The sequence below is a fragment of the Choloepus didactylus genome, chromosome 17, assembly GCF_015220235.1.
Source record: "Choloepus didactylus isolate mChoDid1 chromosome 17, mChoDid1.pri, whole genome shotgun sequence".
Taxonomy (NCBI): Eukaryota; Metazoa; Chordata; class Mammalia; order Pilosa; family Megalonychidae; genus Choloepus; species Choloepus didactylus.
In genome coordinates, this window is record NC_051323.1 from 46,176,743 (window position 1) to 46,190,736 (window position 13,994).

The following is a 13,994-nucleotide window of genomic DNA, read 5'->3' on the forward strand; positions in this document are numbered from 1 at the left end:
AACATGCATTAAGCACTTATGTATTTTATTTAACAAGTATTTACACAGTGTTTGCTAGGTGCCAGACATTATTCTAAGTGCTTTATAAATACTAATTCATTTAATCCTGTGAGAAGGAAATAAGGACATTTATTATCCCCATTTGACAGATGAGAACATCGACGCACAGAGAGGTTAAGTAACTTAGCCAGTCATACAGCAAGTAGGTAGTAAAGCTGTGGTTTCGCCTGGAGTCCCCATTCTTAGTCACAATATCCAGGGCCTCTTGCTTATTACATGACCAGCACTGTGGTAAGTGCTTTACAAGCATTGTTTACTAATTTGCTCTCATAATGACTCGGAGATAGGAACTCTTTTTAACCCTGTTTTGTGGCTAAAGAAATCCAGACCCAGAGAGGATAGGTATCTTGCCCAAGGTCACACTCCAGAGAATGGCTGAGTTGCAGTCTTTGTGACTGCAGTCTGTGATCTTAACTGCTCTCCCCATTCCTTTCATTTTAAAAGTATGGAAAACGGGGAGGGAGTAGCATCCTGGAATGAAGGCTAAACAGTGAGAGAAGTGGGCGATCAGGTGGGATATACTTTTGCCTCGCAGATTTTCCCATCCTGTATTAAGCAGAGAGGAGAGAAAGCAGGTATCCCAGCACCACTGGCTCAGCCTCAATGATCAGCCAGGCTACATCAGCTGGGGAAATAAAACACTCTGATCCCTTGGTGGTGAGGGTCTGCAGGCTGGGAACAAGGCCTATTTCTCAGTCAGGCCCTGGTTTAACTGATTAGTCCTGGCAAAAACAAGAAGTCAGTTGTAACAGCTGTAAATCCCTGTGACAGCAGCTCCCCAGGCCCTGGGCACACTCTCAGCCACACTGGAGCCACCTCTTGCCACTTCTCGAGACCGGGAGCCCTGGCCTGGGGTCCAGCACTGGATTCATTAATCTGTGTGAAGGTTTCACCAGAGGAAATCACACAGGACATTTTACAGAAGAAAACGGACCATCTAGGGCAGTGATTCTGAAACAGGAGGGCAAAACCCCCAGGAGGACACAATAGTCTTTGTTGTGTGGCCTTCCAAAGGAGCACTTGTTGAGAAGCTGGATATCACAATGGTCGAGGGTACAGACTTTGAAGCTAGTCTACCTGGGTTTAAATGCCAGCTTGACAATTTACTAGCCGGGCCTCAATTTTCTCATCACTCATGTAAGGATAATGACACGACTACCTCATCAGGTTGTTATGGGATTAGATGAGTTAATTTATAGAAAACTCTGAGAACATGCTCGGCCTCTAGGTTATATGTGTTCAGACATCTCTTCCAACGGAGGTTATTATAATATCCAGGTTAATGGAGGCAGAGGCAGTCAATGAGGTGTTTCTACTTCTTTTAAAAGAGTTCAGGTTTTTAAAAAGTGAAAGTCACTAATTTAGGGTCGCAGGGAAAGTCCAAGTTCTACTGAACATGCCTCAGCAGCCATACTGGGACACAGCCACAGCCTTGGGATCTGGGACAGGGTGGGGTGGCCCAGGACCTCTAGAAATCCTCAGGGAATATTCTGCACTGAAGCTTTCAAAATTGACACTCATGAATATCTGAGCTCATCCAGCCCACACCCTGCCCATGGCTCAGGAAAGGAATCCTGCTGAGGGCCACAGAAGGGCCATGTCCGAGGCCACAGAGCTGGCTGGTTGTTGGGAAAGGAGCAAGAGTCAAGATTTGCCGGATGTGGAGCCTCCTCCACGACCTTAGGCTTCCGGCCTCAATCCAGGACAGCTAAGAGCCAAGCAGTGAGGACTCAGCCTTTGGAGACGCTGCCACTCTGGCTTGCTGGGGCCCACCGGTGCTCTTACCATCACTGCCACCAAGCTCCGGAAATCCCTAGAGGCCTCAGACCCGAATTCATCTTTCAGACATGGGAATTGGTTGCCTGCTACATTTTCACACCAGGAAGTAGCTAGTCCAGAAAAAGCCCAAGAAGTGCCACAATTCCCACTTGTCTTGTCCAAACCGATTCCATGTTTGTGGCTCAAGCCAGTGTCCCTCACCCTGTAATGTGGCAACCATTTGGGGGTAATAGGTAAATCCCCATCTCTCAGTGACTCAATGCAACAGAAGTTCAGACTGTGTTCCCATCCACTAGGGGCTCTCCTCCAAGCAGAGACTCGGAGATCCCGGTGCCTTCCACCTTGGGACTCTGCCACCTTCAGCCTTATCACCATGTCTTGTGGCTTCAAGCCAACAAGGGGGAAGGAGCATAGGGCATTGCCCCAGGATGTTTTTAGGAGCACTTATCCCTTTCACACATATTCCACTCACCAGAATTCAGTCACATGGCCACAGCAGGCTACGAGGGAAGGTGAGAAATGTAGTACAGCTGTTTGCCCAGGAAATAGAGGAAATAGGCTTAGGAGGACACACAGCCGTCTCTGCTACAATCATCCTCAGGGCTTTGCTCTCTGGCACTTCAGGGTCCTGGTCTGCAATCCCAGCTTCAGTCAGCTCTGAGCTGGAAGGCTTTGAAGAGAATCTGGTGGTCCTCAACATCCAGTCTGTGATGTGAGGCAAGGAGGAGCAGTGGCAGACTTTGGGCACTCACCATGGACAAGAACAGTGTGGTTGCTCGCGGCCACATCCCTGCATTCCCTGCACACTGCCTGTCGCGCAGTAGGCCCTCCACACGTGCTTACTGGATGGGTGGGAGGAGATGAATGTGACCTGCACACAGCGGCTTGACTAATGGGAGCTGGGTGCCCGGGCCCCATCCTAGCTCTGCAGCAGGGAATCAAGGAGGAGGCAGCCAGATCCAGCTCTCCCTCCACACCCGCTCTCACGTCAGAGACAGTCTCTCAGCTCTGCTGTGTGGGTAGGAAGCAGGAGCTGTTTTCATTTTATTTTGTATTCATCATGAACTGTGTCCCACAGACATGGGAAGCTATAGTAAAAACGTTTGCCCTCCCCTACTGCAGCTACTCAAAAGCAGGGACCCAAGGAAAACATTGGAAGGGAACATTCTTGACTTCGGTCAACAGACAGAGCTGCCCCCCAAAGGGGCCAGCATGGGGGAAAGAGCAAGAGGCAAGAACTGCTGCGGGTTTGCTTGTGTGACCTTGAGCAAGTGACAAATTCTCTGTGCCTCCCTTATTCCGCATCTGTCAAATGGAGATAATAAGGGCTGTTCTGCACTTAGAATGAGATAATCAATGTTTAAATGGCTCTGGAAAGTATAAAGCTTTATGTGGGACTATAAGGTGTTATTATCCACTCACCCTTCCTGCCTCCCCAGCAAATTCAGATGTTTGATAACAATTAAGTCTTGCCTGGGGCTCAGTCTGGATGAACAGAAGACACGCAGGAGCACGGAAGGGGTCCTGAGACGTGGGCCCAGGTCACACACAGGCCCAGTGTGTTCTGGGCACATGCTCTCACCAAGGAACATTCGCCTGTGAAATAATCCACTGTGACCCACGAGGGAATGCTACCACCTTCATCAAGAGTCGCCTCTCGCAGGCTCAGATGTAGAATCTGTTGGACTGTCAGGAACACAAGTCATAAAATCACAGAATTCTAGACTTGGCCGAGACTCCACTCCTTCGAGAAATCAGCTAGTTCCCAAGTGAAAGTGGAAAACCACTAAATTTCCCACTGACCTGTGAAAGGCAAAAGAGGTCATCACTTACTGGGTTTGAGATCGTGAGTAAATCATTTAACCACCCTGTTCCCCAGTTTCTTTCTCACAGGAATGGGAAGGCACTTTGGTAACTAAAAGATACCATTCAAGTGAAAGGTATTTCTTGCTATCGATTATAAAGTCACTTACCTATGAGTCATCTGTCAATCCAAACTTCTCAGAGTCTTTCACCTGCAGAGCACAGGGGGGTCCCATTTTCCTTCTGCTAGAATTTATTTCACTGTGGCAAGGCCAAACTGTCTGTCCCAGAACCAACACAAAATTCTATCTCGAGACAAACAGCAAGAAAGATACTTCTGGGATGAGACACCAAAGGTTCTGACATGTACAAAATATTAATTAATTTAAAGCAGACCCTTTTAGATTCCAATCTGACTCCTGCAAGAGCTGAGCCCAGGCTTCCCAGATTCTTCTTGGCCAAGACTGGTCCACAGATGCTGCTTCAAGTTCCAGTGACCCAAAAGAACCACAGAATGAGGCCCAAAACAAGGCAGAGAGGATGCAGGGACAAGAAGGGAAAGATGAGAATGAAAGAAAATGGGGCGCTTTCAGAGCTCATTTTCTGATCTCCATGTGCATTTCTTCTTGGAAAGAAAAAAATAAAAGTTTTCCACTGAGACTCTAGGGCAATCCTTTGTAATATTTCACTTCATAGCCCCCTTCTCTTGCCAACTATGACAACAGCTATTTAATGCTATTCTCTCAGCTGGGCCTGTAATATTTCTGCCCAAGCATCAACACAGAATCCTTTCCCCAGAGCTCTCACTCCTTCTCATCCTCCCCCACCCCCACTCTTCTTCCTGGACATGTGTCTGTTCACGTGAAATCATGGGTAGAAAGGGTCTCTGAGCTACAATAGAAAATTCAAGGGCAAACTGCAGAGGACCCGAGATACCTTTATCTGTAAGGATGATCTGTGGGATGGGGCGAACAGAGGGTAGAAAACCACACGCAGAGCTTCAAAGCAGACATCTAACTTGAAGTGTCTGACAGTCATAAAAGCCTTGCTCAGCACCTGAGCTCAGAACCATCTTCAAAAAGCCCCCAGGTACCAGCAGCCACCTTGCTGGACAAACTCATTATCCTCAGCTCCAAGGCAAAACAGAAGGCTTAATCAGGTCAGCAGTATTTGATCTGAAAATAAGCACCTTCTTGACACTCTGTGGATTACAGGAATTATGCCTGGTAAAGCTACCTATCCCACCATCATGTCAAAAGATGTGCAGGGATATTCAGCAGAGAGGAATAATTACATAGGCACATGCCATCAAACCCACAAAATGAAAGCAAGCCCACCCCATCACTCCAGAAGCCAAAGCCTTGAGGTTTATCTGACAGTGGAAAAAACAAAAACAGACATTGTCTAGGATTTACCATGCTTCCCTCCTACTGATCCTGCAACCTAGACTCAGGAAGGGCTGGCAGGGCAGGGGACAGCATGATTGGGTTACGCCCAGCCTTCTCTGATGGGTACACACACTCCAGTTTGCAGTCACTCCTGTGTTTTCTGTCAAGCCATCGTTTTCAGCTAAAATTTTCCACTCCTGGACACAGCCCAAAGGTGAGTTTATTTTAGAAAGTCTCAGCCAAAATTCTTCTGCAACTAGAGTATTAAGCAGGTGAAATAAATGTTGCTGCTTCCCCCCACATAAAATCATGTCCTAAGAGTGCAGCAATAGTTCAGGCCCCCAGGGCTACACAGAGCCAAGATCCACAGATCCAGGGACAAAGAATGCATTAAATGTGGTGTTAAAAGACAGGCTTCCAAAAAATGACACTGAATAGGGAACTGAAATTTAAGTTTGACATGTCCAAAGATTGATGATAGTAAGTCGCTGGCAGGTATAAGCTCTAGACTTTCCAAAATGCTTCACCTCCATTATCTCACCCATGCCTCACAGCTGCCGGGTGGAAAAGAGGGGTTGTCTCGACTCCCACCTGACAGAGGGTAAAATGGTAGCAAAAGAGGGGCCAAGAGTTGGGGGGGGATCACACTATATGTCATCTGGCAAAGTTCAGACCACTCTCTTAACCCCTGGTCTTCCTGGGCCAAATTTTATAGCCCTTCAGTGAGAAGTACAGGAGTTACAACACACTCTTCAAATCTGGCACTGAGCTGTGTCAGGTCAAGGCAAAACCCTTAGGTAAAGCCCTCTGCCTGTTATCTTGAGAACTCAGAGGGAGGAGGAAGCTAACGCTAACTGAGCATCCACATGTGCCCCAGGCATTTCATCCTCACAATTCTACGGGACTGGTATTGTGATGCCCATTTTTTCAAATGAGGTAGTTAAGATATTTGCCAAGGGAGATCCAGACAGTAATTGGCAGAGTTAGTGTTAGGACTCAAGTGACTCTGATGGCAAAGGCCATGTCCCCAAACATAAAGGAAAACTCAACACCCCCAAGTCACATTTTATACCAGAAAATCACTTCAGGATTTTAATTTTAAACTAGTCTATGACCAGAGGAGCTACCAAAAAGCAAAACTAAAACTCATCCTTCCTCCTCCTCTCCTGGCCCTTTCCAGTCACCCTTTCTCTGATGAGGGAGGGACACAGCCAGAAAGTAAAGAATATTCAGAGGATAAGAGAAAGAAGCAAAGATAAACAATCTACAAACCAAAAAAAAAACCAAAAAACCATTCCCTAACTATGAAATCAGCAGAACCCTTGAGATATACTGCACTGAAGATAACACGTATAGATTTTTTTTTTCTAATTGAATCCTAACAATGATGAAAATAATTAAATAGAGGTAAAAAGGTAATAATCCCAAATACTATAAGCTGCCCCCTGCCATGACTTCCTTGGCAGCAAGGAACATTTTTTTAATGCAGTTTTGTGTATCACCCACAGGTCCCTGCCCAGGGCCTTGCACCAAGTAAGAGGTCAATAAATGTTTGATTAATGGATGGATGGACAGATGGATGATTGGATTGGTGGGTAGATAGGAGAAGAGATGGAGCAGTAATTTTGTCAGAAATAATGGCTCCTAATCCAGATGGAAGTTAAATCTGTACTGTTCTACCCATTTGATAACTGAAGACATATTTGTCATTTAAATGCTTGTAATATAAAGCAGGCTATTTCAGCTTTATCTTCTGTGAGCATATGGAAAATATGATTTTGTTGTTGCTGTGAGTTAACAGCCTGCAGAGTGAAGACAGTTTTCCAAAGAATGTGACAGAAGCCCTGTTATTGTCTTTTAAAAAACAAAATAAGAGAAATTTTCTAGGAAGGAATCCTTATATGAACAAGTGGAGCTTTCTATTTAGGACAGCAGAAGAAAATCCAGAGATGAATGAGTTCCAGGAAGAGAGGGCCTGTGTTTGTCTCTTCGAGTGGGAGGTGCTGGGGGGATTCTAAATGAGATGCCTCTACCCTCAAAGAGCTTCCAATGGCATTGTTTATTTATGGGCTAGAGAATAAGATTTAGGAGGAAAGCAAATGGCATTGTGATGTCTACCTCAGGTGCAGGGGAGTGGGGGCAGAAAACAAAAGTCATCAGGAATGCAAAGCAAAAAGAATTACACTACACAGAAGCTGAGGTGCAACCCGTCCCACCTCTACTAAGGACAACTAAATTGTAAGACTTTTAGTTAGGAATACCTGACTTCCTGAAAAAAAGGCACTTCCTGAGAGAGCTTTGAAAATAAGAGAGGCTGTTACCTGCTGAGGCCATTAGCTGTCAACTTACTAGCTTATCGCAAGAATCCTAAGGCCTGTTCAGTGCAACAATCCCTTTCTTTCCAGCTTCCAGTTCCAGTCAGTTTTAGTGCTTCTGCTCCCAGCATAAGGTTTTCACATAGCCCCTTCCAGGGTGGTGCCTGAAGATAATGAAGGAAACGGAGTTGGGACAAAGAGAGGAGGTCCTCGCCCGGCCCCCCTCAGAGCTCCTGTATGTGCTGAGGTTCCCCTAGAGCTTCATTTGGGGAAGAAAAAAAAGGGGAAAAATAATTTGGATCCTTCTGTTCTAGAACATTGGCTAGATCTCACTTAGTAATCATTTAACAAGTATTGATGGAAACAGGAACAGAATTACATTACTTCAGTCCCAGAGATCAGCCTTCCGGAGGCCTACAGCTCAGGAGAAACATATCTGACTAAAACCACGGCCGCCGCCTGAGCTCCCAGCATGGACCAGGCATCCCATACGTAATTCACAGAAGCTGTCTCGTTCACTCTTCACTGCAAGCACCGCAGGGTGGGTAATGCCACCCCCATTTTATAGACAAGGAAGCTGACACTGTGGAAAGGCAAAAAGCTTGCCCAAGGAGCTGGGATAAGAATCCCAGGCTGCCTGACACCAGCTACTAAAACCAGGTTGGTCTCCATCTCCCCACTTCAGCTCTCCATTTTGAGTTTAAAACTCATCTTTGTATTTGCTCTGGGATGGCAGAGCCCCAAATTTCAGTCACTAAAGGAGGAAGGGAGGAAATAATCCAGACTGGTCCTTGTCTCTAAGAATCAGGTGTTTTCTAAAGCACCAGTGCAAAAGGCGGGATTTAATCAGCCTGGAATTTCAGTGGGAATGGGAAGCAGGAAAAGCTCTGACTTCACCTGGGCCATCCCTGGGTTAGCCTAGGAGGTGGTCAAAACTTGCTTTCCTCCCTCCTGTGATCATTTTCCCTTCTCTGGACTTCAGCTCTTTGTTGCCCTGGTAAGCTCTGCACTCCCCCTCTCTGTATCAAAACTGCCCCCACAAAAGCATCTGGGGGTCAGTCACTTGCCCTTTAGTATGACTGTGGTTCGCTTGACACACCTCCCTGGGCACCCACATTTTAAGGCTCTGTCCTCTGTTAATGGGGCTGGAGACTTCATCAGAGGTGAGCTGATGGGGGCATTTTTTAGCATGGGGAGGTAAAGGATTCTTTAGGGTGGCTACCAACATTATACACCTATAAGGCAGCACAATTAAACCTCTGAGTACTTCCAGTTAAAAAAAAAAAAAACACACACACACACCAAAAAACAAAGATGGAATCTGCTTCCTGTTTTCTACCTAATAAGATGATAATTACCATTCACTGAGTACCTATTATGTTTCAGGCCTTGCTTGTTCTAGGCATAAATGTATTATTTTTCATGCTCACCTCAACCCTTGATTTTCCTTCTTTCCCCACCTGTGAGAGAGTGATGACCTCAAGATCCCACAAGGTCACAATCAAAGCCAAGTTCAGTTTCGTTTCCTGGAGGATCCTCAGCCGGGCAGCAGCACAGACTCACATATCTTGAAGGAATCTATCATGTCAAAAAACTCACAGTCCTCTGCTTCCTCCTGCTGTTCCCTGCGCCTTCTTCAGCTAAGCACGCCTGCTCCTCCTTCATATCCCAGCTCAACACCCTCAGAGGGCCTCCCCTGACCTCCCAGATCCCAGAGAGAGACCCCGATCATGGGATCTCAGCGCACCATGTACCTCTCCCTCACTGCCCCCTTGCCGCTGCAATTCCCCATTTGTTTTGGGATTAGTTGATAATCAGACTGCGAGCCCCGCCAGGGCAAAGACCTCTCTGCTTGGCTCTGGGCTGTGTCCTCACCTCTGGCTCTCAGTAGGAGCTCTGCTGCTTGGAAGGAAAACTCGGCTAACCATCGCATCCTCACCCCCAGGAGCCTGGTTAGTTAAGCGCTTCATGTCGCCCACCTTCCACAGGCTGGGTAGCCACATCTCCCCTCTGCTGCCCAGTGCTACCCCCTCCACTCCGCAGCTCCCCACGCTTTGTCTTTCCACCCCAGTGTGGGGCAGAGTGTCTTGATTTCCACCGGACACCAGGGGCAGCACCTGTACTAGTCCCTGCCAGGATCCTGATGTGGCATTTCCACTTCCCACCTTCCACTTTGGCTGACAGCCACAGCAGAGCACCCCCCACCCCCACCCCAGAAGCCGCTACCTTCTGAGGATTCAACTGCATGACTTTAACCAGTTGCCTGACACTGTACCACACCTCACGTCCCAATCAGCTCCAGGTCCTCCAGGAACATAAATAACATCATGGGCTTTCTTAGGATCAGCTTTAAACAGTTAGCCCAGCTAAAGCAAGCTTGGCTGTGTACAGACCGGACAGCCAAGCCAGGTCTCCACCAGCGCCCTCGGGATGGTGATGGCCAGGCAACACACTGGCCCCTCACCCTGCAGCAGCCCCTGAACACAACCCAGGTGCTCTCTGCAGCCTCACAGAGGAAGGCCATCTGGACCCTCCTCCACTTTTTAACTCATTCACCCCCTCACTCTACCCAGCTTTATTGAGGCACTCGGGCTGACAGAGGAAAGGAGCAGAGCCCCATCCTGCTCCTACAGTCCCATACCCTGAACTCTAGGGAGATTTGGACAAGAAAGCAAACAAGTTGGAGTAAATGCCACAACAGAGGTAAGTCCAAGGGGCTGCATGACATCTCTGGGGATTAGGGGAAGCCCCTCCTCTTCTTGCCCAGGATGGGTGGTCAGTCAGGGAGGAGGAGGGTGAGGGAGGGGCATGAGGAGCTCCCAAGCAGATGCAAAGAACCATATGCTAGGGGAACAGAAAACCGCACTGCCCGCCTGAGGTTTAGGGTTCCCAGTAAAAACAAAAATAGATGAAGCTAAAAAGATGAACTGAGGGCCAGTTTATAAAGAATCTTGTAATCAGCTAACAAGGCATAATTTGTTACACAATACATAAATTTTAACCCAACATTAATGGTAAATTTTTAAGTCCATGGAAGTTCATTCTCTCCAAAAGATGGTGTAGCCACATATACTTTCTATATAGCATGCCTATTCTGTTCACCTCAACACACACACCCAGACCCCAAGAAACCCTGGGCTTTAGTCCCACCCACCCCCAATCCCAGACAACTCCCATCCATCCACACAGCTGTCCTTAGTCACCAGCAGGGCTGCTTTTCCAGATGGGTTCCTAGGATACAAGCATTTGCAGTCAGGCCCAGATACGAGAATTTGGAATTGAAAAATTGAATCTCATCCTTGCTGCTTCCTGCTTGCATTGCTGACCTCCCTTCCCCCCTCTTCCTCTTCTTCCTCTTCCTTTCTCTCTTCCTTTATAATATTTTTTTTTTTTCTGTCCTCAATCCTGTTAGTAACATCTGTTGGATTTCACTTGTCTGGGAAGTCCATTAACTTGCTGTTTACTTGAGCTCCATATCATTAGCAAACATGTTGAGCAAAATTAAACCCCTCACACCCACTACTCCCCAAGAAAACCAAAGCCCCCTGCCTGAGCTCTCCCTCCAAAGACCCTCTTCCCTTCACTTACGCTCCCAACTGGAGATTCAAGCTTTATATCCAAGCCAGACTATATCAACCCTGCTAAAAGAAGATTCTACATATGATTTGGAATTCTAGTAGAAAAAGATTCTACCAAATGCACCTAGTCTGTAACCTGAATACATTAGATAACCACACACAAAACCCTATTTTAACCACTTCTCCAGAAGCTTGCCCACAATATGAGTGTGTCCTGCCTGACATGCAGCCAAATGTTACATTTGCATGAGCCACCCAGTGAGCACTTGTGGAAATAAAGCCAACACAGACCGATGTCCACTCTGATGGTAGTTGCCTGGAAATTGAAAATAAATCCACAGGGAGATGACACATGCTCGGCAGCCAGTTGGAATCTGGTCTCTCTCCTTCTTCTGTCAAAAGGCTGCTCTCCACTCTGACCGGAAAGATGTGGTAATGAGTTTTAATGTTCTCAAGATCTTTCAGTGTGAAAGCAAACACAAAGAATCTGGGGACAAATCCCACCCTCCTGCAGGAATACCTGGGAACTGGATGGTCAGTTGAGCTAGTCTGACCTTCATTCCAGAAATGGGAATGTCAAGGAAAGATCGGACTCTGAGACAGGAAGCAACTGGGAGGCAGGTCCTGGGGATGGAGACAGGTGTGGCCAAGGGCCTCCAGGTGAGGGTGGCACCAGCATGGGGGCTACCAAGGGCATGAGATAATGAGGACCAGAAGGAAGAAAGGGGCTGGAGATGCTCCCTGCATGATGCCAACCCATCTACACTGAGTAAAGAGCAAAGACTTCTGTTCTCTGTCTGCCCCTCCACTTCTTTGCTTTTGTTGGGGAAGTTCTGGTTGCCATTTCCACTCTGGTTTTGTTTTGTTTTGTTTCTTTGCCTATTTTTTTGTGTTTTGCTTTGTTTTTGATAGTAAATGTCCCTTATCTGTCCTGGTTGAGTAAAGAGTGAAATGAATTTTCACCCCTATTTTGGGCAAGACCTATAGCAAGTCAGGGCAGGGGATAGGCAGAAAGAGCAATGGGGGCTGCCAGACCAGAGCTCTCTGGAACCCCAAGAAAGCCCAGGACCAGAGCTAAGCAGAATGTGGGCAGCCAGGAGTGCAGGGCAAGGCCAGCTCCCCCTTGCCGGTACAAGTTCCTCAAACATGGAGTATTTGCTTTGAACAGAGAACAAAATCATCTGTCAACCACACTGAAGCATTTCCTTTTATCTGAAGGCATCATTCTGAATCTTAATGCAACATCTACTTGAGCTCGGGGGATGATTTCCCTCAAAATCGCCAAGGACATTAATGGAAGAATGATGATAAAAGGACTCGCCCCCAGCTCCACACCAAACAGGGGCCTTGTCGGCAGATATAAAAGCCAAGTGGGGAAGGAGATCCAGAATAAAAAGGAATTGGGATCCAGGGCTCCAGGGGAAGGACAGGAGATGGCAACCAGAGGACAGCAGTCAGGTAAGCCAGAAGGAGTCCGGAGCAGTCGCCTCCTGGTGCTCACCTGCACAGCCGAGGGGGTCAGAAACCAGTCTGGACAGCTTCTTCAAGCTCTGTGATGCAACCCCAAGTCAACTGAAAGGCCTGGCAGATCTCAGCATTCTCAGCCTCCTGTGAGCAGATTCTAGTGGGTAGGAAAGCAGACTCAGGCTCTAGGGTCTCTCCTTGCCCTCACCATCTCTGAAGCTCCCTGTTATGCCTTTTGCTTATTTCAGAAAGGCCTGAATTTTTAAAAGCAAATGAAAATAGGATGCCAAGTCAGAATCTCACCTCTCATGTAGCCCTGTGGCTTCTCTGCTCAGAGCCGTGAGAAGATGGAATGTGGTGGGGAGGACAACATCAAACCCCAGGTGGGGAATGGAGACCCTGGAGAAGGCCACAGGAGAGCAAAAGCACACAAAGCACCTCCACCAAAACATGACCTCAAGGAGAGAAAGGGAGCACCCTCTCTGCCTCCTGCCAGAATCCCCACAGGGCTCTGGAAAAACAAGGTGTCTCTTGTGGCTCCAGCAAATCAGTTGCAAGGAACTGCAGCTGGTATTTAACAGGGCCCTAAAAAGCCTTTTTCATAATTTAAAAAAGTAATTATTTTAACCACTGATGTGTATAAGAATTCTTGTCAGCCTGACATTAAAATCTGTTTCTTTTCCATGCCCCCCACCCCCTGCCCCATGAGTCCTTGCATCCCACATGCCTGGCACATGTTCTATTAGGGTTATTTTAGGTTTTCTTCCAGGAGCCCCGTGATGGGCAGTTATTTTTTTAAGCAGCGGTGCCTTTATCTAAAGTGTACACCATCTCCCTGCAAGAAAGGTAAGAGGGGTCCCAGTAGGCGACCTCTTATCCGCCAGCCTGGGACCGCATTCTTTTCCATGGGTGTCAGAGTTTTCATTAAAGCTTCATGTGGGAACAGACAAATACAAAGAGGAGTGTTATCAAGATCCCTAGAGCCCAAGGGCAGGGCACCAGAGTCAGGGGAGGAACGAGGAAAACTGAAAAACAGGCTTGTCTCCTCAAGCTTTACAATAACCTGCATTCTGCATGGTTTGGAGGAATAAACCCAGGCTCCTAGGGGAAAGTTTCCCGACAGGAAAAACGGGAAGGAAGAACTTCCCTTCTGGTACATGAGTCCCCTGAGGGCCAGGCAGTCAGCTCTTCACCCCCAAGTGAAGCAGAAGGGAGAGGAGGTTCTCTTTCCAAATCGCCGACTTCCTCAGGTGGCCTCTCTCTATACCTTCCAGGGGCCGCAGCTGCCCACAGGACAAAGTGCACACTAGTCAGCCTGATGCTGAGAGCCCTCCACAAGCCAGGTTCATCCCACCCGCTCACAATTCACTCCCAGATCCACCCCCCACCCCGCCCCCACTCCCTCAGGCCCCGCTAACCTGCCCAGCCTTCTCATTGTCTCAAGGACATGCCACGTTGTTCCATTTCTTACCTATCATGCCAAGTCCCACATTTGTCCTCCATGAAACCTTTCTTAGCCACTCCAGCCCACACTGACCTGGCCTCTCCTTTCTGAACCACATATGCATTTTGAAGGAAACTCTTGTCTCCTCCACTATTGTAACTCA

The 13,994-nt window shown here is 47.6% G+C and overlaps 1 protein-coding gene across 4 annotated transcripts in view; it reads right to left on the bottom strand.

The window, feature by feature from the left end:
- Window positions 1-13,994, bottom strand: part of PRKCE (protein kinase C epsilon) — a 517,101-nt gene that overhangs the window by 464,910 nt on the left and 38,197 nt on the right. The gene's annotated exons all lie outside the window — the stretch shown is intronic.